General features: G+C 55.4%; 1 protein-coding gene across 1 annotated transcript in view; it reads right to left on the bottom strand.

Moving 5' to 3' along the window:
* Positions 1 to 22,525, bottom strand: part of SMAD6 (SMAD family member 6) — a 75,165-nt gene that overhangs the window by 2,483 nt on the left and 50,157 nt on the right. The gene's annotated exons all lie outside the window — the stretch shown is intronic.

Here is a 22,525-nt window from a genome sequence, read left to right as displayed (position 1 = left end):
CCTCGGTTTACAGAGGAGGATCTGGGACTTGGCAGGCGGCAGCAGCCTGTCAAAGGCCACCCAGCTAGTGAGTGGCACCGCCAGGATCTGAAGCCCACCAGGCCGAGCCTCAACCTGAACAGAGAGGGGCTGAGCTGTTAGAAGGGGCATAAATCACCACTCCCAGGGCACGCGGGCATGGGAAGGCGCAGTGGGGTGGGGCAGATGGCCCCCAGAATCCCCCTTCCAGCCCAGACTGTTCCCAGCCTTGGCGCTGAGCGTGATGCCTTGTTTCTCAGTGACCCCCGCGGCCCACCCTTCAAGGCGGCTCTCCTGGCATGAAGTGCACATTTTCACCCAGACTGCGGCCCCTTCTGTGAGACACGGAGGCTGAGGGGCTCTGAGCCTTAAAGCAGATTGCCCCGCAGGGCTCCAGAGATGGCCAGTTCTCTCCAAGGTGTGTGCTGCTCCTCTCTGGACAGCCAAGGGGTGGCGTAGATGGCTGCGATCCCTTTCCCCTCCAGCTGGAGGCATTTCTACACGTCTGGATAATTTTCCGACCCCAGACCTAAGACCGGATAGAGACCAGGGCCTGAGCCCCGTCCTTGCTGCTCTCATGTGTGGCCAGCTTCTCAGATTCTGAAGCCTTTGAACATCTGGTCTTTCCTTTGAGCCCACAGCTCTGAGAGGCAGGTGGGCACCCCTGACCGCTCGGAGTGAGGCGGCACGTTCCCACACAGCCCCTGCATGGGGGCTTACTCCTTACGTGCACGGGGAGTTCTCCTGAGAATGTGATGGGAGCACAGCGAGGCACTTGAGGGCATGTCTGCCCCAAGAGAAACGGACCGAAGTCCAACCAAACCCGGGTTGAAAACACTAACAACTTCATTCAGGAGCCTGGGCGAGGTCAACTCCGTCTGCCTGTCGCCCAGCCCCGCCTAGAAGCCCCAGGGCAGCAGGGTGACAGGGCCCCTCAGATCCTCCTATGCGCTGGGAGGCCCGCCCAGCCACCTAGCAGGAAACCGGCTTCCCCAAGGGCCTCCTGTAGGCCGCCAACTCCACTGAGGCCTTGGACTGGGCACAGCCCCAAAGGGCGTGCCCCTCACCCTCTGCCTGGTTGCTGAGGTCCCAGACACAGGTCCCTAGGCCACCCCCTGGGAATGTATTAATTTGCCTCAGAGTCTCCTGCAGGCTCCTCCTGGTTCTAGCCAGTGGGGAGAGAAGAGACTCTGATCCTTGCCCCTTGGCCAGCAGGTAGAGCAACAGGTCTAGCCTGTGGGGGGTGACCGAGCTGCAGGCACTAGGCCAGGCCCAGCAGGTGGGCAGCCAGGGCACTCCAGGCCACCGCCCCTCTCTCCAGGCATCCATCCGGTACAGGTCTGAGAGTTTCTTTTCTTTTCTTTCTTTTTTTTAAAATCTATTTATTCATGAGACACACACGCAGAGAGAGAGGCTGAGACACAGGCAGAGGGAGAAGCAGGCTCCCTGCAGGGAGCCTGATGCGGGACCCGATCCCGGGACCCCAGGACCACGACCTGGGCCGAAGGCAGGCGTCAAACCGCTGAGCCACCCAGGGATCCCTGGTCTGGGAGTTTCTAAGTGCCAGGAAAGCGGTGCTGTCCCAGCCTGGCCGTGAAACCCCAGCGCCAGCCTTCTCGCGAGCGGTGACGCGGTGACGATTCCTCTAGTGCACGAGACACGGAGAGGTAGGGAGGCAAACATCTGGGCCTGGAGAACGCTGGGGGATAGGAGAGGAAACGTGCATCGCCGAAAGCCTCCATCAGCCAGGCGCCTTCTTCCCAGCAGCCTTGGTTCATTTCTATCATCACCCCATTTTACAGGTGAGGAAACTGAGGCGCAGGGAGGGGCCGTGAGCTGGTCGAGGGTCCAGACGAGCGAGCACCAGAGCCAGCATCGGTGCCAGGCCACACTCCAGAGCGGGGCTCTTGCCCACGCTCCAGGCAGTCTCCCCCCTGAAGCCCCCCCTCCCCGCAGTCTTCCTGTGTGTAACGAGGCTGCTCTCACGGTCTGAGTCCTAGGGGTGCCCACCCACAGCCAGTGAGTCACTCCCCCACCCCACGCTGAAAGGCCTTCGCTCCCGACGGCTCAGCAGCCTCACTGAGTGAGACTTACTGCTTTCCCCACTTTACAGATAAGGCTCAGAGGGCCACCCAGTCGTAAAGTGGCAGCTCTGCCCCAGGGTGGAGCCCCTCCATAGTAAAAGGCAAAGAAGCACTTTGGCAGTCAGAATTGGGGCGGGGGTGGGGAGGAGGGAAGGAGGGAGGTTGAGAGTAATGGAACTCAGGGCAGGTGCGGGGGGGTGGGAGGGGGACACTCCCTGTCCCCCACCCCTTAGCTCCTCCCACCCCAGCCAGGCCAAATGCCCCTCATCATCTACCCCCACCCCAGCCCTGCCCCAGTACTCCTCACAGGACCGGATCCTGTGCTTAGGAGATGAACCCCACAGAGCTACCCAAGGACCCAGCCTGCCCCAAGTGTCTGGCTCAGGGACACTGGCTGGGCCAGGCCTCACCTCCTACAGCCTCTCTGGTTAAGCAGACTGGGTAACACTTCATCACGCCTGGGCTCCTGGCCAAGGCTTGCAAATTCCGGGAGATGGACTGCTGCCTCTGAGAAGCCCTCCCTGATCCCTCCCTCCCATGCACCAACAGCCTTCAGTATGGTCACTTCCGAGGCCTGGGCAGGTGTCTATGCTGTCAGTCAGTGCCCCTGGCTGGTCTAGACTTTCCAGTAGGAAAGGGTGGGCCTCAGTCCTCTCTACCTCTGTCCCAAGACTGCATGTATCACTAGGGTGCTTTTAGAACATGCTAAAAGGGAAGGAGGGAGGAAATAAAAATTCATCCTAAGAGTCAGCCCACTGCCCTCACCTCTAGCTCCCATTGGATTGGGGCCGGTGGTCGCAGGCCCCAAGGGATGGTGGACAAGGTCTGAGGTCTCCCGAGAGCAAGCCAGCAAATAAGCACATCACCATGGTCAGGACCTCCCGGTCCCCATCCAGCTTTTGGGGTCTTGGGGCTCCAGAGCTTGGGGGACCCAGTGACATCATCTTATCCAGGGAACCCCAACACTCTGGCCTTTCTCAAACCAATACATTAACGGAGAGATTGTGAATGTACAGGGTTACTACTGTTTTATTTTGTCACATGTAGAGTTATTACAAACCCCAAGACCATCCACTACCACTAGCACAAAAGAAAGTGTAATTTGATACTAATAAAATAGATAGGGCCTATATCAGAAATGTCAAAGTTAACCAAGTGGATTACAAGAAATTTTCTTCTTTCCTTGTGAATCAGGGAAAACGTACTCCTGAGACTGGCCTGTGGGAACCACTAATTGAATCCAATGTCCTCACGCCACACAGATGGCACCCCAGGGGTACAGGGCGACTCACCTGAGCACACACAGCAGCAGAGGGCAGAACTGGGGCCAGAACTTGAGAACCTAGAATTCTAATCTAATGCTCATCACATGAGCCGAAGGGTTTCAGAGTGAGACGGACCTCAGGCTCTCACCACTGGCCGGATGTATGGCCATGGACGAGCCACAGAGTGTCCCTAAGCCTCAGTCTCCCACAGGTAAGATGGATTTATTCATAATCCAGCGCCTCATTTATACAGATCATCTTTGGATTTTCGGGAAACTCCAGCAGGAGATCAATGGGGCGCAGAAAGACGTAGCTGTCCATTTACTGGCCCCAGTGCTGGCCCTAACCCTTCAAAGGCCAGGGCTCCTGAGGGGTGTCGGGGGTCACAACCCAGGGTCACCACCAGGGGAGGTTACAACAGGATAGCGGATGGCAGTTCCCCACCTCCACCCCCACCTTCACGAACTGTAACCCACGGTACTGGTACTGTCTAGAACTAAGTCGACTGTCTAGAACTAAGTCGAGTGCCGCTGTGGCTCTGTTTACACACTTTCACACACACACACGTGCACACATACACACACGTGTGGATTCGGGTCTCATGCAGTGTGGCTGCCACAATCCGACATGCTCTCTGCGAGTGAGAAAGCAGGGCCCCCAAACCTTTGCCCTCCCCGCGGTGGCAAAGCCCCACTCCTCCTCCAGGCTGCCACTCAGGGTGCAAGGGGACAGTCTTTTGCAGAAGATCTTTTTCTCCTCGTGGCTCCAAGGCTGTGGTCCCGCCATCAACCTAATTAGGCACCAGCTCCTTAATTGCAAATAAATACCAGGGAGTCAGACCCGAGTGAACAACATCAAAGATGACCGCGCTCTGACCGAAACTCCTGCTCACTACCCCCTGCTCGGGGCCTGGCCTAGTTCCCAGCCAGGCTCTGGGTCCCGGCTGGGAGGGCTCTGGGGGGTGGGGGTGGAGGGGAGGCTCGGTCTGGTGCTGTGTCTGGGGCAGACCTAGCAGAGTGGCCCCGGGCAGGGGGTCAGGAGTCCTGCGGTCAGGGGTCCGCCTCTGGGCCTGGTGCCAGTTCATCTTCCTTCGTGCCCGGCCTCAGGCTTCCCATCTGAACAATGAGCTCGAGATTGCTGTGATTCCGGGAAATGTTCACAGCAGCTCTCCGGCAGTCACCCAAACTCGGCAGAGAGCTCTCAGATGTCCATCAACGGGAGGATGGATATTATGGACAGAATATTAGTGAACCCCTGAAATTCAGATACTGAAATCGTAACCCCCCAGTGTGCCTTTGAAGGCAGGGCCTTTGGGGGGGGGGGTCCTTAGGTCACAGGGGGGTAGAACTCTCACTAATGGGATCAGCACCTTCATCAGAGGACACAGAGAATACAGCTGTCTAGGAACTGGGAGCAGGGCCCTCACTAAACTCCCAAACTGCCAGCACTTTGATCTCAGGAACCCCCCCCCCCCCCCCCCCGCCCAGCCCCAGGAACCATAAGAAAGAAATATGTGTTGTGTAAGCCACCTGGGCTATGACACTTTTGTTCTAGCAGTCCAGGCACACGAAAGAGAATGGAAACGCAAAAATAAGGTACATCCATACAACGGAACACCACTCACCTATAAAAACGAGAGAATTAGTGAAACACGCAGCACTGCGGATGGATCTCAAAGATATTGCGCCAAGTGAAAGAAGCCAGACACAGAAGATAGGCTGTTTGTTTCTATTTATGTAACATTCTTGAGTAGACAAAACTAACCTACAGGGATAGAAATCAGACCAGGAATTACCTCCAGGGAGCAGAGGTGACTGGGGAGGGACGTGTGGGAACGTCCTGGGATGATGTACCTGGATTGGTACAATGGGAACTCGGGGGTATATGCGTGGTCAAAACTCACCACCTGTACCCCGAGGAGCTGGGCATTTCGCTGCAGGTATGATGCCTTGAAGGACTCAAAAGGCAGAGAGAGGGAATGTGCTGCCAGGCCAGCTCCCCGTGGCTGTCCTGGAGTGGCCTCAGCAGGGCTCTGTGGTGGCCCAGGGGACAGCCCCTGCGCTTCCAGACTAGGCAGGGGTGGCCCGGCCTCCCGGTGGTACCCACATTCCTGCCACCAGAGGGTGGTGGACGCCTGCGGTGGGCAAGAGGACAACAGGCCCTCTCCCCTAGGCTGGAGCCAGCCCATCGGGTGGTTGGCATGCCTTCCTCTTGGCCTCTCTGCCCAGTGAGTGTGCTGTGAGCCCAACGTGTAATTGGGGGCGGGGGGTACTAGGGCAACAAGGGGCCCACTGCAGCCTGGGGGAGGCGGGGAGAGCTGAAATCCCAAGAAGAGCCTTTAGCTTCTTCGAATCAGCAGTTTTCTATCAAAACAAAGGGCAGGAACGTTCCTGTGTGCTCCCCCGTGGGCCGCACGCTCCAAAAGCCTGAGCACACGCAGTGCAGCTTGTCTTCCTCGTGATCCCCCCCTTTCCATTTGGCCAAAGGGCCTCGGACCTGGCCATCCTGTGAAGGGAACCAGAGATGTGCCCAGATTCAAGTCTCTGGCTCTAAGAGAGGTGGACATGAGGGCTCGGAGCGTTTGCAGGCTGGGCCCCGAGTCCTCCTGGTCCCCAGGGGCCTGGCCGGGCCGCCCATACTCCTCCGTGTTTAAACTTTGTTGCTGCTTCACACGCTCAGGGCCACAGCAGCCTCCCTGCCTCTCCAGAGGCTGGATGGAAAAGGCCGACCTCAAATAAACACAGAGCAACGCTGGACAGACCCAGACCCCACTGAGGGCCAGGAAGGGAGACTCAGAGGCCCAGAGAGGTGAAGTGACTTGCCCAGGGTCACCCAGTAAGTTGGTGGCGGAAGCCGGAGAGGAGCCCAGCGGCTGGCTCTTCCAACCCCCTTTTCCTGGGCCGCACCGGGGCCTCCTGCCCTCCTGGAAAGCTCCTTTCTTCTGTCCCATGTCATGCCTGTGGCTTCAAGTTCCCGTCCAACCGGCAGCTTTTTCATCTGCGGCTCCCAGGCCTGGGAGTAATTATGTGGCCCTGCATCTGGTTAACCTAACACCCCTTTAAAAGCCCTGTTTGCCCATTAGATAAGTAGTTTTTGTAATCAAACTTAAGGGGGGAAAAGGAGTTTCCACTTAACCTTCCTTTGTCATTTTAAGCTGCAGAAATGGCTTTGGGTTTTGCAGCAAGTCCAGAGATGCAGCATTAATTAGAGGCTCTTTTTTTTTTTTCCTTTGTTAAGGGAGGGGGAGACTGGTCCTTTATCCACTGGGCTCTGGCAGTAGAAGCCGGGAAGGAATGTGCACGGGGCCATGTTAATGGTCAACAGCTTAGAACGAGCCTCTCTGCTGAACTCTTTCCAAAAGCAGGGCTCAGCTGACAGGAGTTTCCTCTTATTCGCTCCCACTCGCCCCTCCCCACCCCCCACCTCAGCTCCAGCACCTTTGGCTCCTAGAGGAAGCCAGGCTTCCAAGAGGAAGTTCCTAATCGGTCATTACATCACGGGCGGTCTGGCCACCGCTGCCGCCTGCACGGAGTCCACCTCAGGGGCTCTTTCAGCTGCTGGTCCCTGGGGCCGGGGACTGTGCTTGCCACCACCCTGCAGACAGTAGGCCGGCCAGCTGCTCTGCTCCGGGGTTTTTACCCCCAAGACAGGGACACGATGGGAGTACCAAGGGGGGATGACAGCAGGGGAGGAGGGAAGCCAGGAAACACAGCCGGGGTGGCCAAAAGTGACGATTTTGCAGATGCAAAAACGGAGGCCAGGAGAGGTAAAGTGCCGTGCCAAGGCACAGTGGAAATACGCCTTCCGGCTGGGACCCCTCAGGTCTCCGGCACAGGGCTGGATTTAAGAGCACAGGCTTCCTGCCTGTGAATCTCAGCTCTGTCACTCACCCGCTGGGAAATGTGGGGCACGCGACTTTACCACCCTGATCCTCAGTTTCCTAATCTGAAAAATGGGGATGCAATCATTGCTCACTTCGTGGGGCTGTCGGGATTCATGTCAAGGGCATCCAATAATGCCTGGTTCAACATGAGCCCTCCGTAAACAACAGCTGTCCTTACTCTTACCAATATTGTTAACCACCGTACAATCTTATCTCTATTATGTGTTATTTGTATATATTATTTAACTGACTGAGTCAGCTCCGTAGTTCATAAAGGTATTCACATTAGGTAATAATATCTACAAAGATAAGACTTGCCAATGGAGTTGAGAATCAAGGGGGAATAACAGTAGTAGGGATAATAATAATAAAAGACACCAGCCAGTAATACTAATAATCCTAATATATACCAGCCATCACTTAATGAACCTCTACCTAGTGGCCGCAGAATATGAAGCACTTTAAACGCACTATTTCCGCATCCTGGCAAGTCACTTTCCACTCCCACCACTCCTCCCAGTCATTCGTTCCCATCTCAAGATGAAGGAAGCCAGGCCCGAACTTCAGCCCTCAGCTAGGAAGTTGCAAAGCTGGGATCTGAGCTCGACTACCTGGGCTCGGAGACGGTGGACTCTGCGTTACTCCTGTGGTTGCAACCTAGGACAGCAGGGTAATGTGACAGGGACTGCACGGGAACAACCTAGCCAGGGCCGCTAGGAGCTGGCGGGGAGGGCTCTATAAAGACTGGATATTAAAAGGGGTCCCTGGGGGCGCCTGAGTGGCTCAGTAGGTTCAGTGTCTTTGACTCAGGTCAAGATCTCGGGTCCCTGGGATCGAGCCCCCCATCGGGCTCCCTGCTCCTCCCCCTCTCCCATACTTATGCCTCCCCCCACCCCCGCCACCTCAAATAAATACATAAAATCTTTTAAAAAGACAGTCTTTAGATGCGGCAGTGCAGGGGGCCACCACCCCATCGTGTGCTGCCCACCTTACCATAACCAGGAGGGCAGTGGGGTTCTCATAGGGCATACCTTGTAACAGTTACCAGTGGCCCCCCGCGTAGTCCTACAAACACATATACCTTCTTAGTTTTTAAGTATAGTTTCTGCCACACACTCCCACCACTCCACAACCCAGTGAGCATCTTCTCGAGGCTATAGTGCAGAATGGTGGCCTTGGGAAAGGGCTACTAACCCAGGCTGAGCCCCTGGGGGTGCGGGGAGGGGCCGGGCACTTCATCCATTCTCTCCTTGGAAACTCCCAAGTCCAAGAGGTGGAATCACTCCCCCTTCTCAGAGGACGGAGCCCGGGATGGAGGGGCCACACGGCAATGCAGTGTGGGGATCCTGGCTGGCCAGCCTGACACTCTCTGCTGAGCCCTTCCTGTTGCCTCATGTGCTCCCTCTGCTCTCCGGGGTGCTCCCCAGAGCCTTTGCCCTGGATGGGCATGGGACGAGGGGTGCAAGGATAGTCGGTGGCCACAGGCCATAACCGGCCTTCTCTAGGGAAAGGCCTTTCTTCCAGCCTTGGCGCCCTGACCCTGGCCTGCCCGGCCCCATGTCTCTGGCGGAACAAAGTGGCAGCCCGGGCTGAGGTGGGTAAGGTTTCCATTCCTTTATCTCGGGCAGTATTCAAACAAGTCCTGAAAAGTGAACTCCTCGTGCACTCCTGGTGGAAAACAAGTTCCCACCCGGCGCCCTAACACACAGGCCTACTCTGCGTCCCCGCCCCCACTTTCCTGGGACCTGCTGCTCCAGGGGAGGCAGGGAGACCCAGCAGAGGAGCCACGCCGGGCCTGCTACCATCAGCATCCATCTCTTTCTCCCACCTGCCCAGAGATTGTTCCAGTCTCCCTGCACTAAGGGAGCTACGGCTTTTCTCCCTGGCTCTCAGTGCTCTGTGGTCCAAGCTCCCTTCAGACAACACCCTGCAGGCAGCTGCAGCCTCAGAGGGCCACCGAGGCTGCCATCAGCCCCGGGGACCAGAGGACACCGGTGTACCTGCCTGGACCAGCCTGGCCCTCCTCAAGGAAACCCAGCCAGCTGAGCCGAGACAGAAGACCCTGAGGAAGCAGGGCCTGGGACAGAGTCCAGGTGGGTGAATCCAGGTTCCCTGTGCCCTGCGAGGGAAGGTCGGAGAAGTGTCTGGAAGGGAGAGACAGCGATAAGCAGCTTATAAAATCAGCCCACACTTTTAGAGAAGGAACCAGTTTCTGCAACAAAAGCTGCTGAACTTTGCTCCCATTCCAAGTCCTCTTTTGTCTTATCACAAAGTCAGACTCTGAATCTGTTTGTTTGTTTTCTTAGCCAGAGACCTACTGGGGTGGGAAAGCCTTGCTTTTCATATTGCCCCTGGAAAGATTCTAAAATAACACTATTGGGGCAAGATAATAAAGCTGGGCACCTCGGTCCCCAGCAGAGAGGTGGTGGTTATGAGAAGGGGCCCCCAAATCCTCCCTGCCTGCAGGTGGGCAGGGTTGATGGCCTGAATTCCCAAATTCACAGGCAAACCAAGCCCCTCCCCACCCTTCAGGGTTCTAGGTTTTTTCATCTTCAGGCCTTAGGTGCCAACATTCACTGATTCAACTCAACCTTGACTCCCCCGTTGAATCCGAGACCACAGAGCACAAAATCGGCCCTGTGGGGGTTCAGCCGGGTGTGTGTGTGTGTGTGTGTGTGTGTGTGTGTGTGTGTGCGCGCGCGCGCAGCGGACAGCCTGGGCATGCAGCAGAGGGGCAGGGGTGCGGTATGCGGCAGATGGCAGGTGCTTTAGGGAAGCCCCTCTCTGGGCACATTCCTGTCCTGCAGGCTCCCAGAACTGGGAGAATTTGGGGCACCTCTACTTTTATTTCCCAAATACAATTGGCGTTTTTTGCTGGCAAACCTCCTGCCCCCACACTTCTACTCGGACCCAATGTAAAGCCAGAAAAACAAAGTACCTCAAAATCGCCCTCAATCAGCCCATCTCAGCTCGCAGGTGCAGGAACCCAATGCTGGTACAGACACAGCCCATAACCAGGTAAGGTCCCCACAGCTTGGGCCCCTCAAATCCCTGGCCCCGCCATCTCCCGCCATTGGGGTCCCTCAGCTCCCTGTGCCTTAACTCCCTACTCTGGGACTACTCTGTCCATCCTACTCTCGCTCAATCTGGCAGGCTCCTGAGACCACGGGCGGTGGAGAGGTGAACTGGTGCAAATCCAAACAGCTCTGTTACTGTGGGTAGGTGCCTACATCTCTGAGTGCCAGGACCAGCTACAAAATTCTTGGGCTCAATACAAAAATGAAAATGCAGGGCTCCTTGTTCAAAAATTATTCAAGGGGCACCTGAGTGGCTCAGTCGGTTGAGCCTTCGCCTCTTGATCTCAGCTCAGGTCTTGATCTCAGGGATGGGAGTTCAACCCCCAGCGTGGAGCCTCCTTAAAAAAATTATCCAGAATTTTAGCAGTGAAGGTAGTGCATTAAACTGAGCAGAGGCCCCTTCTGAGTGCAGGTCCCGAGCGGGGCACACGCTGCATGCCAGGAAGGTGTCTCTGCTGAGTACTAGCTTCCTCTTGCAGAGTACCTCACTCAAAGCGAGTCAGTGAAGGTCCTAACAACAGTTTCCTCCCCTCCTCCCCAACATTGGTCAGACTCCTGCTCAAACATCAAGACCCCTATGTCATCTCCTTTGAAAAGCCTTCCTCAAGTCCCTGGGTGTGACCACGTCCTATTTGATGCTGTCATCAGGAGGGCATGCGTCTCCACCCCATTTGTCCCGTGCAGGCTGGCCTGGGATTACGCTGCCCTCGGCTCTGCCTCTCTCCCCCTGGGCCCGACACCATGAGCCTGACAGAGTGCTCTCAATGATGGGGTACTGGGTGGATTTTTACATCCAAGAGCTGGGAGGGTGGCTGGGAAATATATGGGTCTCCCCTGGGTTTGAAAAAAGGTTGAAAGGGGGCAACCCTGATGTTCAGAGGCAGGACACCGAGGCAGGGAGGGAGAGGCATCCTTCCTATTTGCTGATCCTCATGAACCAGCCTGGTTGATGGAATCCCAGATGAGCTCGCTCTGTGCAAGGCTGGTTTCAGGGCTCCCCCTCCCCCAAAACGCCTACAGCCTACAGTCATCCGTCTGGCAATGGGGGTGGACTTAACTTCTCTGGCTTGCTAAGTCTATGAGGGTGAAGGGAACAGAGGGCATGGCTCTGAATGGAAGAGCCAAAGAACAGGGTGGGAGGCTTGTCTCCTTATTTGCATAGCTCTCAAAAATAAGCCTCATCTAATACTGGCCTGTTGTTATTTACCAACGACAGTGTCACGTGACCTCTGCACGTCAAACACACCTGCCTTGATTTACACTAAAGCAGCAGGTTAGGATAAGCACCCCCAAATTAAAGTACCAGAGGCAGGGGCATTCAATTCAAAAATAATCCTCGCATTAAATCCTTTTCTTTAAAATATCCTTTTGTGACATAAAAGTACATAAACCACACCTCTTCGGTGAATACAGAGTCCTGCCCGCTGGGTTCTCTTAAAATGAGGGCTGCCTGGATCATTCTTGTATATTTCTAGAACAAACAGGAGGGCTTTGTAATAAGCAAAAAACTAATATTGACTGGAGAGATCATTAAGCCACAATTAAATACTAATAGTTGCCGTGAAGAATGCAGTAACATGAGATTTAAATGTTCCCTGCAAAAATGTTGCAAAATGACCCACGGGCTTGGCAGAAGCTCACCTTGCGACCAGGTCTCTGGTTTGTGGCTGTGCTACTGTGCGGCTTGAAGCAGCTGAAGCTGCCCGGTGCGTCCCTGCCCAAGCTCCAAGCTGCCTATAAAGAGCTGGCTTGTTTGATCTGGGGCTGGAGGTGCAGGGGAGGGAGGGAGCCAGTCTGTCTGTCCATCCCGTCAGGCTAGCACGTGGACACGGTCCCACAGACCTGGCCCCACGTTTCAACCCAAGTCTGACACTCGTTTCCACAATAGCAGGAGGCCAAGCTTGGTTCCTGCAGCCCCTACAACCCAGGCCAAGAAAGTGGCTCTATCCCCCAATCAGTGGGATACTGTTTTGTTTTGTTTTTTTTTTTTAACTATGGAGGGTTTTCCAATTCTCCAAGCCCATTCATAAGTGACCCCGCTTTATGTTATGGCATCTAAAGCTCAGAGGGGTGGGCTGACTGCCCCACTGCCCAGGGTTAACCAGGAAGCGGGATCAGGGCTTGTCCATGTCTTCTGAGGCTGGAGGCGCTCCTCTACTGTCACTGCCTCCCGCCAGGCACCCTGGGAAGGTGAGCCATCCCCTCAGTAACAGCTTCTATTTCTCAAAGTAATCCTTCAACCTGTGTCTGAATACACATGGGCTCACACTATAGGAATCAGGTCAACGCATCAATGATACGAGAGCGATGTGCTTCACCTGGTCTCCCAAGTGGCTAACTTCAGCTAAGCGGGGCATATGGCTTATTTGCCACGATCCACTTCTTAATCCTTGATTTCTTCCAGAAAAGACAAGAAGCCCAGAAGACATCTGGGCTGAACCCAACTGATGGCAATGCCCAAGTGCCTTCTAGCACTACCTCCCCCTGTTGGGGGGCTGTTTGCAGCTGAGGAGACCTGAGTGCTAGTGAGAGAGACGAGTGTCTTTCCTGAATCACGGGCAGGCACGAAGGGAGTCTTGGGGAAGGAGGCTGAATAATCGGGTCTACCCTAACTAGCAGCACATGCCTGGCACGCATGGGCCCAGCGAACCCTAACAGGGATTTGCTAAGTAATGACCCTTTCGGTTGCTGCAGGTACCCTCTGCCCTTGCTGGGTTGTCACTGACACCTCATCTCGAGTCATGCTATGGGAATCCAGCTGCTAGGGAGCAGCTACTGTCTACGTGCTGCAACCTCATTTAACCCTGATGACAATCCCAGGTATAATCTCCCCGAGGAGCAAACGGAGGCCCAGGGAGGTGACACGGCCATTTAGTGTGGATTGGAACCCAGGACAGCCAGACTCCTCCTCCACACCCACCATTCCTTCCGTTCCTCCTCAAAGAGCATGTCCCGGTGGGCACTCAACTAGCCCAGCCCGAGCCCCGCCAGGCGGCCGGTGCAGTCCTTCTCCCTGCCGTCTCCCACGGGTGTGCCTCGCGCCTCCTCCGCCGAGGCTGGCGCCGGCCACACTGCCCCCCACCCTTTCCTCCTCCCTTCCAGTGGGCACGAATGGCCCTGCAGGCCGCCAGCGTCTGCATTCCTGGAGCACATGCCCAAGTTGGGCCCACTAAGGAGGATCCCAAGTAATTCAGCCCATAAATCACGGCCATTGTGAATTTCCCTTTTAGCCACAGGCAAAGTCAAACTTTTCCTTCCCCCACTGTAGTTAACCACTCTTTGTTCACTGTATCTCTCGCAGCTCCGCCTGGCTGGGGGCCAGCTCTCAATTATTAATTAATCTGGGAGGCGCAGGTTGCATTCCTGGCCACCTAACCACTTCCTCCTCAGTCAGTTGGAGCTCCCGGGCCAGGCCCTTAGTCGCATCAAGCCTCGCACAACATCCCAGCCCTGTCTTGTGGCCATCGCTGCAAGAAAGGGCGCTTAAAACCAGTTAAAAATACCAGCGTGAACCCCAAATGCCCAGAAGTCTCCTTCTTTTCCAGCTCCACCCCAAGCTGGGTGCCACCATCACCATAACACCCTGACACGCCTCGGTTTCCTATCTGCGCAATGGGGAGATGTTCCCCCAGACATGCAAGGTTGCTGTGTGTGTGTGCACGTGTGCACACGTGCAGGAAGAAGGTAACTGGTGAACCCACCCCTGAGAATTCTCACTGGCCAGAAAAGGAGACCCCAAGACTTGAAGCTGAGAGGCCATGAGAGGCTAGGAAGGTGCTGCCTCTAATTGCACCTGCTCCCTCGCTCTGTCCTCACTGGAGGAAGGAGAAGAGCAGGCAGCTGGGTGACTGAAGGCAGGAGACGCTACAGTTGAGCTCAGGTTTGTTAAAGTCATTCAGGCACCTGCAGACACGGTGCGGAAGAGTATGGAAGTATGGGCCTCTCTTCATCTGGGTCAAGTCTTTGGGAGGCCTTTGCATGGCAACGCCCCAAGAAATCTGGGCATCAGCAGAACAAGATGACCATCCTTGGTGTGAAGTTGGGCCCCACCCCCATGACAGTGAGATCCAGGTGTGAAATCAGAGCACGGGTCTTCTACGACCAGTGCCACACCCTTGGACCAAGGAGGACCTTTAATTCCTAATGAGAAGTAGTGCTACCAGGCTGATGCCAGTGCTGGCTGGCGGGCTGAATGTCGACAGTGAGCCATAAAGACCAGTGAAGGACCAAAATGGTAGAGGAAACACATCAGATCATAAAAAAAAGGATGAACAGTTGTTGTTGCTGGAAAGTGCCATCAAGTATCCCTAAGTCATCTTCCTCCTTTTCTCCTTCCTCTACTGGCCCCATACACACCCCCACGATATGCCAACCTCACCAACAAGTATCCCTTGGTCATCTTCCTCCTTTTCTTCTTCCTCCACTGGCACACTGTTTTTGATCTGATAAAGACAGACAATCTGTCCCTGGAGTCTTCACATAACGTTGACACTCTAAGGAGGAAGGAACACTTTTTGCTTCCCTTACCCTCAGCGCTGAGGCTCTTGGATAAAGCACGCATGCTGCCAAGATAAATGATTGTGCACATACAATAAAGTACCATTAATTAGGACTCCTAAATCCAGAGTTTGTAATAATTCCGAAAGCAGCTGGGTTGAAGTTAAAAAAAAAAAAAAGTTTTGATAAACAAATGCAAAATATAAATAAGGTTCGGGAGAACTGTTTATCCTACGAGGGCTGTATAAACAACTGGCATACCGATTACAAATCGCTCTTATCTGTTCACTCAAGCACATCTCTAAATGACCTCCAACGGGAAACATTATCCGGTTAGCATCACAGTCTGTGGTATTTGAAAATCACAAAACTTGGTTTCTTAGAGAGCAGCCTTTGCAATCACCCCCCCCCCCCCAATCCAATCTGCCTGCATCGGTGAGGAGTCCCCAAGTTGCCACTATTCCCTCTCCACGTATCTGGGAGAGGAAGCCACTTGGAAGGCTGGACCCCCAGCACCCCGGGGTCCCTCAGCGGCTGCCCAGGAAGGCGTGGAGCCCTCAGCTCCAGCACGCCACCCTGCCACCTAGTTATCTCCGCACCCAGCTTAAAGAAGCAATGTTTCCTAGGGCGTTGGGCCCTGGCGCCCCAGGGCCCCAGCCAACCAGGGCAACTGCACATGAGCGCGGGAGGGGAGGGCCTCACCCCGTGCGGAAACCCCTCGGGCAGCCACTGCAGTAGATGAACCAAGGCCAGTCCTGGCCTCCTTGGTGGCTGACACATCAGCCAGGCTCCCCTGCTCTCAACTGGGGAGGCGGCTGCATTTTCAACGAATACTGTTTCCTGGGGAGCAGGCAAGGTGAGGGGCCCGCAGATAGGCCCAGGAGTGCGGGGTGGCAGGAAGAGGCCCCGGGGGAGGCTGGGAAGCCGTCAAGCTGCGAGGGCGTGTTGGTCCTGGCCCGCGAGGGACAGACTGCAAGGCCCCAGAGAGACGGGCAGGGGGCCAAGCTGGAAATACCGAGGGCCGCTCCAGCTCCAGCAGGCGGCCCTGCCAAGTCGGGGAGGCGGCACTGACCGGGGAATGGCAGGTTCCGGCCGGGCGGGTCCCCAAGGCCACCGAGTCAGGAGCAACCGCCTGCGTCTCCGGGCACGTGGGGACCAGAGCCGTGCCAGGGAGACCCAGAGCCGCCAGTCTCCCTGGGGTGCCTCTGTCCTGGCGCTACCCCGCGGCCAGCCAGCCTCAGCCCGCCCCCCCCAAGGAACGCAGAGCCCCTGAAGTGGCACTGACCTTGGCAGGGAGTCAGGCCTGGCCTCCAGGCCAGAAGATTCTTCTTCTCCCTCCACCTTCTGTCTCCTAGCTCTGGAGGGGCTCCGCAGAGCCCCCTGGGATTGCCGCCCACGTGAGGCCTACTGCTCCTGGCCTTGTGAGCATTTCAGATGTCTTCTGCATCATCAAGACCCTGAGAGCATCCGCTGGGCGATGGAGCCAGCCTCGGAGGGGCTCCCGAGGCTAGCAGGGGCCTCTTGGCTGCGTCCCCTGGGGTGGACTCATCTTGTGGGGCAGGGAAGCCGGGCGTACTGGTGGGTGCTTTTTCTCTGCTGCGCCAACTCCTCTGCCCCTCCCTCTGGGGCTTCAGAAATTGTTATCAGTCAAACCAACAAAAACACTGAGGCAGGGGCTTGCACACGCATGCATCCTGCCGCCAGATGGACATTTGGCCACAGACCCCGTGGGCTCTGTAATGGACCCACAGACGGAGGACCTTCGTCCGGACGTTTGGAATCTGAGCACGACTTGGTTCAACCCTTGCCCTCCTCTTGGTTGTTACGGTAAAACCAGCAGATGGACCCACTTACTTACAAAGACCCACCAAGAACCACATCCCAGTGGGTCATTCCGGCCAGTCTGAGCCTCTCTACCTTCTCAAAGCGCCCCCTCCTGACCGCTCCCACCCAGCCACGAGAGCTGCCCCAAACATGTGGAGCTCCACCCTGAAACCCTGAAAGCAAATTCCCTGAGGGGAAAGAGTGGGTCGGATGTTTTCAGGAACCACTCATTGTGGGTTTGGGGTCCCGCCAACAGAAGTACCACAGAGACGCGAGGAGAGCCGTTTGCTGAGCAGGCTGGCTCCTCCCCCGTGCTCCCTAAGCGCCTACTGTGTGCAAGGGGGCCGCGACACAAGGCTCCCTGGGAGGACCGGGTCCTAACAGGGTGAGGGAGGTGCTGGAGGCTGAAGTGAGGACGAGATGACGGAGATGTCAAAGGAAATCAGAGAGACTCTTGTTTTTGTAAACATCATTCTTTCTGGTCAGTTCCAAGTTATTTAGTGGGTTCTACACACATATTTCTTCCCTCAAACCAAAATAGCCCTCCCTAAGACTTCCAGTTGGAGAGGAGTAAAAGAAACAGCATAAACATTCTTTGCAGCTGGCCTATAGGAGGTGAGCGCCAGCCTGGGCCTGTAGCTAACTGCAAGCCCGTGCAAGGCCCCACCCACCGTGAGTTCTGAGGGCTGTGTCCCTGGTCCCAATTCAGAGGGGACCTTGTCACCTGGGGAAGCCATCCACCAGTCGAATGGGTCCTGTGAATGTCCGGGAGTTGAGGGTAAAGGGGGCACGCCACTCTTGGATTGGTGGAAACTCTGAAAATTATAGAGGGCCATGGAACATACCATCTAACAGCACCATCATGCTTATTTTCAAAGCGAAACTTGGAGGACGTTAGGGGAAATCAGGATTCTTGGGGACTTGCTAAATGTCAGGGCTATAGACCCATTCGGCCCAACGCCCTTCCTTTACAGAAGAAGAAACTGAGGCTCTGAGAGCAGAAATCATTTGCCAGAGGTCAGGCAGCAGGGCCAGGCCGCAGAGCTAGGAAAAGCCTTTCTCTGAGGAAAGCCTCGGTCCTCGATACCACTGAGCTCAAGGAACAAATAATCCTGATGAGTCCAGCCAACACGAATTATTTTTGCAAAAGGGTCTGTTTGTTTGTTCTTGTGGGTAACAAGGAGAGAGTCCTTCCTTGCTTCGCAGTCGGAGCAACCCCCGCCTCTGCCTGAGAAGTGACCCGCCCCGGCTGGCCGGCACCACCACAGACTCTCAGGCAAAGGATGTGCGTTGCAAAAATGGGGCAAAGTTTCCTATTCTGAAGATAACATTGTAAGACACAGGAAGTCTGCGAGCAGAGCCTGCGTTTCCAGAAAGGTCTCTGCACACCCATTCGCAACCACTTCCATTGTACAGGGTTGCTGGAGATTCGAGGCTGGGGGATGGGGAAGGAGGTGTGGGGACAGTCCTGGGAAGGGGCAGCAGCCACTGGCCAGGTAAGGGTCCAGAGAGGGCTTTCTAGTTGCCCAGGTTCACTGGGCCTCCCCGCAACGCAGACCCCAATCGGAGGCCTGGCTTCCTATCTTGAAAACTAAAAGGGTTAAGACAGCCTGTGTTTCTCCTGCTTTGGGCCCTTGTGTCCAGATTCCCAGGCCCCGCCCCTGGAGATTCTGATTCATGGGTCCTGGGTGGAGCCCGGGAACCTATGTTTTTTTGCAAGATTTAAGAGGCCCCTTTTCTGGCTGATATGTCATGGTCCCAAGAGTGGAGGGTTCACCAGCCTGGCATGTAGTGAGAGAGCTGGCTTCCTCGAGGGAGGAATGACAGGGACAGGAAGGAGACCGAACCAAACGGGACTTCCTAGCATCAGACGGACGTGGCGGTCCCAGCGCCAGGCCGGGAGACCGGCAGGGAAGGCGACACTCTGGAGCCACCGCGGATGGCCCTGACTCTGTGTCTGGGTGTGTGTGAGGACAGAGCCTCGGGTCAGTCAGTGTGCACCTCCACGTGAGACTGGGAATCAAGGACCTCGGTTCAAATCCCAAAAAATGGCCTCAGCCCCTCTGGGCCTCGGGTTCCCCATCTGCAAAATGGGATCAAGAGCACCCACAACAAAGAGGGCAGCCTGGATGGCTCAGCGGTTTAGCGCTGCCTTCGACCCAGGGCGTGATCCTGGAGTCCTGGGATCGAGTCCCACATCAGGCTCCCTGCATGGAGCCTGCTTCTCCCTCTGCCTGTGTCTCTGCCTGTGTGTGTGTGTGTGTGTGTGTGTGTGTGTCATGAATAAATAAATAAAATCTTTAAAAAGAAGAAAAAAGAGCACCCACAACAAAGAATTGTCAGATGGAGACTTCTGTGCTAATAGCTGACATGTCCTACAAGCTCATCATGTGCCAGGCACACCTAGTTCCCATAACAACCCTAGGAGGTGATGGTATTTAGTGCCCCATTTCGCAGACAAGGGGGACCCTGAGGCCTCTTGGCCAATCCAAGGTGGTGCCCAGAATCACAAACATTCAGTCTGGCCTCTCTCTCCGCTCCAGCAGGAGTGCAGCAGGCAGCGAGGCTCTCCACAGATGCTGCCTTCCTCCCACGGGACTGCCCAGAACCTACACTATGCACAAAACTGTCCTCCCGGGGGATCAGGAGACCAGCTGCACCTCTGCCCTAAGAACTCCAAGTCCAGGGAAGAGAGCATGAGGCTACCGAAGGGCATTAGAATGCTCATTTATGAATGAGGGGCACGAGGCAAAGAAGGCTGGACCCCCAAATCCATCTAGGGGTGGACAGCCAAGCGTGGGGGAGGGGAAAGGAAGGGAAGGGGAAAGAAAGCAGTGCTCCAGGGTGAGGAATGGCCTGGGCCAAGGTGCTCCGGCAGGAGAAGACAAGGCAAAACAGTCTCCTGTGGCCAGACAACACAACACAGTAGGGCTCATGGAGAAAAAAGCATACAGACGTTGGCAAGGGCCAGACCATACAAGATCTCAAATATCCAACTGGTGTTGAGCACTTGTGTCGTGGTGCAGGCATAAGGAGCCACGCAAAGGTGGGCACGGAGGGTCAGGGACCTGACTGTTCCCCGCTGTTTCGTGGGTGCACACCCCACCCCCCCCAAAGACCACTGGCTCATTAAGGGTAGGAACGGTGGCCACACCTGGGAGTGACAAATACAAGGCGGCAGGTGGATTTTCTAAGTGGGAATCTAGGACTGCACAAAGCACGCAGTGCTGAAGCTCTGGAGCTTTTTCTTCTGATCTTTGTCAAGCCCGTTTAAGATAAGACAGACCGCTCTAGTTTAAAAAATCCAAGGGTTGAGCAAAGACCTGGTATAGTACGGTGAGACAAGGGTCTGAAAATACATATATATCAACAAGTTTACAGTGTCGTTCACGATTCTCTGTGTCTGTCCACTGGATCTGTCAAGTTCTGAAAGCCCTGTGTGATAAAGTCTTATTCTTCTGAGGGTTTGTCAAATTCTTTTTCTGATTTCTGTCGATCTTTGATTTAGATATTTCAAAGCTACGCTGTTAGGTGTATAAAGGTGCTTCGTTATTATTTTTTTTTTTTAAGATTTTATTTATTTATGAGAGACACAGAGAGAGGCAGAGACACAGGCAGAGGGAGAAGCAGGCTCCATGCAGGGAGCCTGATGTGGGACTCGATCCCTGGACTCCAGGATCATGCCCTGGGCCAAAGGCAGATGCTCAATCTCTGAGCCACCCAGGGACCCCTGGACCTTCTTATATAATTTTGTTTAGGTGTGTCTCTTCTGGAAATCCAGCATATACTTGAGAGCTTCTATTACATCTATTGTCGCTAGTGTCTAAACTTGCCTTACGTTTGTTACCTGCTTTTTGTTTGTTGTTTGGTTTTTTTAATCTACCATGTTTTGTCGTTTAGAGTAGTTAACTCCCAGGAAGAAAGTGGGATTTGGGGGTGGGGGGGTGCAGAAAGGAAGACTTCTGCTTTATCAGTGTATTTTGAATTTTATATAAAGAGAATGTAAGTCCATTACTTGCGCGATGACACACGATTTTATATTTAACGACAGAAAGGAGCTTTAAAGGACCAAGAGTCATGAACACACAAGGATCCGTATGATGAATTCTAGAGTCAACAAAAGTCCCAGTCACACTTTCCTTCCCACCACCTCCACTCGCAGATACGAAGACAACAACAACTTTATATAAATGGAGTTTATATAATGGGCAGTTTGCTGCAGGGAGGCTCCGGGCCTCTCCGTCAGGCTGACCAGAAACTGGGAAGCGGCTCCCTGAGGTCACAGGCGGCGGCCCTCCCGCCCTGGCCCCAGCCAGGCCATCTCCACGTTTCCAGAGGGCCCCGGCCCCAGTGCCCGGCCCACTGCGCTCCCCGCGGCTCTGTTGTCTTGCCAGCACTTCCTCCAGCTCAGCGGACATTCCGGCATCCAGGGCGTGTGTGCGGAATGCGTGCTCCGGGCAGGCCCAGCCCCGCGCCCCCTGCGCTGAACCACTGCCCCTGCTCTCCTGCCAGCCCCGCCCCCAGGATGGCCTGGGGCTCCCTCCCGGAGCAGGGGCCACATGAGACCTCGGAGACCTCTGAGAGGCTGTGGGCGAGGCCCTGACAGGGGCCTGGGGAGTGGGGGACGGCCCCCCCGAGGGGGTGAGATGCTCCCCCCTCCAGGAGCCATCAGGTGTGATCCCTGGGGAGTGGGGGAACAGGCCCCCCCAGGGGTGAGATGCTCCCCCCTCCAGGAGCCATCAGGAGTGATCCCTGGGGAGTGGGGGACAGGCCCCCCCCCAGGGGTGAGATGCTCCCCCCTCCAGGAGCCATCAGGAGTGCTGCCCTGGGTAGTGGGGGACAGGCCCCCCTCAGGGGGTGAGATGCTCCCCCCTCCAGGAGCCATCAGGAGTGCTGCCCTGGCCTCATGCTGTGCTGTCGTCTCTGGGCCTCTGCCCCAAGATGCCAAATATTTGTCCACTGTCTCCTGACGCCACACAAGTCCCTGTCATTCTGGGTGACTCCTCATTAAAGAAACGGTGGCTGGAGGAGGTCCCCAAAGGAGAAAGGGAAGGGGCATTTCCTGCCGTCTCTGACACAGACGCTGGACACCCAAAGACACCTCTCCGCCGGTGTCCTACTCTGGGTACCAGAGTTGAAAGTCCGCGAGGATTTTACAGCAGCATTCCCTGGACACCTGCTGTGCTTTATGCTAGACCTTCTCACATCCTCCTCCTCCCCTTACAACGGTCTGGGAGGGAGACTCTCACCCATACGGTACAGAAGGAGAAACTGAGGCTCGGGGAGATTAAGCAATTTCCCCAGGTCACAGAAGCTAATCGGCAGCAGAAGCTCTGCCCCAAGCCCCAAGGGTCTCAGGACTCTTCGTGGGAGATTTTCCCACTGTGTCACAGCTGCCTCGGATAGACATGAAGTAGAACTTCCCTCCCAGCACAGGATGCTCCAGGCCCAAAGCTCCCTGGGGGAAGAAGTTTCTTCCTGGGGAGCAGAAACAGCCAAAAGAGCCACAAGGCAAGAGCCCTCAGTCCCCCACTCTCACCTCTGTGCAGAGGAGTCAGCTTAGGCCTCAAGCCACCCTGCTCCTAATTTGCTGTGTGACTTTAGGCAAGTCACTTCCCCACTCTGAGTGTCTGTTTCTTCAAAACAAGGGGTTTGGACTGTAAGAAGCTCCGATGTTCCTTCCAGCTCCATCAGCCCAATTCCAACCATTCCGAAACCTGACTGCGCCTCCGCTGGAAGACGCTGCTGCGGCAGGGGACCCCTCCCCTTTGTGGATATGTGGGACCGAGGGGAGGGCGGACAGAGCAATGGAAAACAAATATTTTCAAGGGATGGGAGTAAACACCGCTGTTGGCATGGCAAAGCCTGTGGAGTTGC

Source organism: Canis lupus, chromosome 30 (assembly GCF_003254725.2).
Source record: "Canis lupus dingo isolate Sandy chromosome 30, ASM325472v2, whole genome shotgun sequence".
Lineage (NCBI taxonomy): Eukaryota > Metazoa > Chordata > Mammalia > Carnivora > Canidae > Canis > Canis lupus.
Note: the sequence above shows the minus strand (reverse complement) of the source record. Positions and strands in the feature narration are given on the sequence as shown.